Below are 4063 nucleotides of genomic sequence, written 5' to 3'. Positions count from 1 at the left end.
CCGCTTTAACGCGTGGTCGTCCCGCCCCCTTGATGCCATCGCGCATGCGCGAGGCCCGCCCCCTCACGCACACAAACGTCATTGGCGCCGAGCCGGGCTTGCTTTGCGCAGGCGCAGTTGTAGCAGCTGGAGAGGGAGGCGTCACCTGGGGGCAAACGTTACAATGAAAATACACTATTATTTTCATTCAATCTTGGAATTACCGACCTTTCAGGCTCTCCTGTGGACACTAGGAATTACACATTAATCTGGACTCTGCTGTGGGCAATGCAATATTAGGGGCATTAACAATGCTTTCTTTGTTGTGCATGTTTGTTTGTCTGTTATATAAATATTGGAGATGGGAGAAAAGGCTGTTTGAAGTGGGCGTGCAGCAAGCCATGCGGTGAAAACTTCAGGAATATGCTCAATTGGAGTTGTCAGACCTAAAAAAAAGCAAAAACATTGCTGTGAGAGATCTGCTGCTGACTGACAAATAGGGCTTAGGAATTCTAGATAATAATACCAAAGTCTATCTACCATGTAATAGTCACAAGATAAAATAATGGAATTGTTGGCTAATCACAGCAATCAATTTCCATCAATTATTCTACAGCAGGTCCAGGCATGACATGAGGAAAACCCATTGATGGAGAGTTTTGGGAACCATAGGTCTAATATCATCTTCCAAGCATACTACACTCAGCACAAGTCATCTCAAATTACTCATATATGGTATCCCGAAATGTTCCTTTCTGAAAGTCTAATTTGCAATTGAATTGTACTTCCAATTTCTCACTATGGAGCCGATTCCATTGTTAGATCACTTGCTCACTGAAATATTGTTTCCACAGATTAGCTTTGAATTGACTCTTTTCAAACATAGGCTACATCCTCTGGTTTAGTCTTGGAAAAGATGAAATCACTTTTCATGGTCTACATTATTGTTGGATCCAGTGCCCGTTTGGTTTGTTGGGGCTAAATCATCTATTGCATGCTTAATTCAGGGTGACAGAGAACGTCAGGAGATCGTTGTTAGAATAACCACATGTTGTTTACTTACAAACTAAACTCAGCAGCTACATTTGTGTGCTCACAACTCAAAATTCTGTCTTCACTCTTCAGTGTCTAACTCAAGACTCCCTCACAATGATAGCCTACACTACTCTGCTATTGGGCATTAAGATCATGTGATCTTACATTACAATACTTAGTCTTAAAGGTGTATTACATATCAGGTTACTACATCCCTCCCCCTTTACTGAAAAATACATTTAACAATTTTTTCAACATATCAAGTTATTTACAATGTCAGTTTCTCTGGGGGTTTCCTTCTACTTGTAGAACATCTCAGCTCTCCAGCTTCTGAAGTTTGATTTGGAACCTCCTTTACTGGAGTCATCTGAGCATCTGGTTCTTCAGTAGGTACCTGTAAATCTATTTCTTCATCTCTTTCAGGTACAGTCGGCCCTTGAAACACATTGGTATTCGGTTGAATTCTTTCAACAGGACATGTCGATTCAGTCTTGAACATTTGTGGAATCATCTCTGGATTTTCGGTTTCTCTTCTTATGTGATCCACATGTCTTCTAATTACTCGATCTTCGACTTTCACATGATAGGGAAGAGGTCCTGTTACTGCACTTATCTCACCGAACAATCATGCTGGTCCTTCTCTAAAATTTTTCAGAAATAATTTCTCTCCTAATGTTCTGTCCCAACTGTGACAATCATGTCCCATTTTCTGACTTTGCCGCTTTCCTTCTACCTTCCCCCACCTAAGTTTGGCATAATTAGGCTCATCTTGATCGGAGGCGGCGCTTCATTAACAATTCCGCTGGTGTGACACCTGTTGTCAAATGAGGGGGTGGTTCTATAATGGAATAGAAATCATGCAATTTGGTCACAATGGAATCTCCAGACAATTTCTTCATACCAGATTGGAACGCTTGAACTGCTGCCTGGGTGAGTCCATTTGAAGATGGATGGTATGGAGATGTTTTCACATGAACAATGCCGTTGAGGCTTGTAAATTGGTTAAATTCAGCACATGTGATTACTGTTCCATTATTTGATATTAGCACTTCAGGTAATCCATTAATTGCAAAACTTTGTTGTAGTCTGTCTATCGTCGCTGAAGATGTGGGGGACCTCACTTTGTATATGTCCATCCATTTTGAATGCATGTCTATGATGAGTAGAAACATTGTTCCCATAAAAGGTCCCACATAATTGATATGTACTCATACCCATTGCCTTTCTGGCCCTTCCTTCTTTGATGGCTTCCACTTTTTCTTCAGGCCGATGTAGGCCTTGTGAAACTACGTTATGACCTCGGTGAGTTACCTCTTTTGCCTGGAATGTACACTTTTCCTTTTTCAATCTCACTTCCCCCTGCGAAAAACATTTCAGAACTTCTTCCGAGTTCATCAAATGTTCCTTTTCAGTGAGTCCAGTCACAAGAACATCATCCAAGTAAACTACAACATGGGGCAGCCCCTGTAGTAAACTTTCCATGGTTCTTTGGAATATGGAGCAAGCAGAAGATATGCCAAAAGGTAAACGGGTGTATTGATACAATCCCTTACATGTATTTATGGTGACAAACGGGATGCGTGCTCTAATTCCAGTTGTTGGTAGGTGTGCCTTAAATCTAACTTCCTGTAATCCATTCCACCTGTCAATTTAGCGTATAAATCTTCAATTTTAGGTATGGGGTGTCTATTCCATTTTGCCAATTTGTAAATTGTTTATAGTCCCCGCATATGCGAATGCTTCGGTCAGGTTTGAGAACAGGTACAATTGGAGCTGCCCACTCTGAAAATTGTACGGGTTGTATCACTCCCAGTTTTTCCAATCTGTCCAGTTTGGCATCTACTTTATCCCTCATTGCATAAGGTACTGGTCTTGCCTTCATAAATCTGGGTGCTGCCTCTGGATCTACATGAATTTTTGCTTGTAGCCCTTCAATTTTTCCAAGTTCTTTCTTGAGAACTGAGCTATATTTTTGTAGTAGCTCTAAAAGTCCATTAGTTCTCAGTTGGAAGGTTTCCGTCAATTCCAATTTAATTTCTTTCAGCCAGTTTCATCCGAGGAGACTAGGTCCCTCGTCTGCTACTACCATCAAAGGTAATCTCACTGTTTGAGCTCCGTAATGTACTGTGACTTTACATATGTCCTTAATTTGTCATCAGTTTTTCCTAAATTCAGCTGACGTTCTCCATGATTCAAGTATTTAAAAGTATGCTCACCAATCACCGTAGTAGCTGCACCAGTATCCACCTCCATTTTGATAATCTTCTCATTCACTCTCATAGTTACATAGATAGGCTCTGTTCTTCCCACCTTTAAATTATATAATGAATAGATATCAGGATCTATTACTTCAGGCTTTTCAACGCTGTTTATCTCATTGGGTTTTTGCTTTTGTCTGTCAATCTGCCTGATTCTATCTTTACAATGTCTCATCCGGCGTCCACGTCGATGGCAGAAGAAGCATTTGATCTTTTTAAACTGTGGTTCATTACAAAGTTGTCTGCTTCCATCTCTGTTAGTTTTATGCTGCTAAGTTATCCCTTTTAATTTGTCTGCTGGCAGTGCCTGCTTCCCGCTTCTGAGTAAAGCTCTGCACTTTCGCGCTTTTTTTGGTTGACCCTTCCAGCCCAACATGGAGGACGGCGCCATTTTGCGCTCCTCGAATGGCACCTGAGTCTCGCACTGCACCTTCCATTGCCAGAGTGATTTCCAATGCCTTCTGAAACTAAATTTGTTTCAGCCAATAATCTCTTCTGAATTGCATTTTCGTTTATACCGCACACTAAATGATCTCTCAGCATACCATTGATAGATATACCAAACTCACAATATTCAGTTAATTGCCTCAGGCTCGCCACACAGCAAGCAACTGTCTCCCCCGCAGCTCTAATTCTTGAGTTGAATTTAAACCGTTGTATGGTCACTGATGGCTTGGGCTGATAATGATTCTTGACGAGGCTCACTAAGTCGTCAAAACTTTTCGAGTCTGGGGCACTGGGCGCCAACCGATTTCAAATTAATCCATGTGTCTTACTCCAACACGTGGACA

This window comes from Cetorhinus maximus, chromosome 2 (assembly GCF_964194155.1).
Source record: "Cetorhinus maximus chromosome 2, sCetMax3.hap1.1, whole genome shotgun sequence".
In the NCBI taxonomy this organism is placed as follows: Eukaryota; Metazoa; Chordata; class Chondrichthyes; order Lamniformes; family Cetorhinidae; genus Cetorhinus; species Cetorhinus maximus.
Note: the sequence above shows the minus strand (reverse complement) of the source record.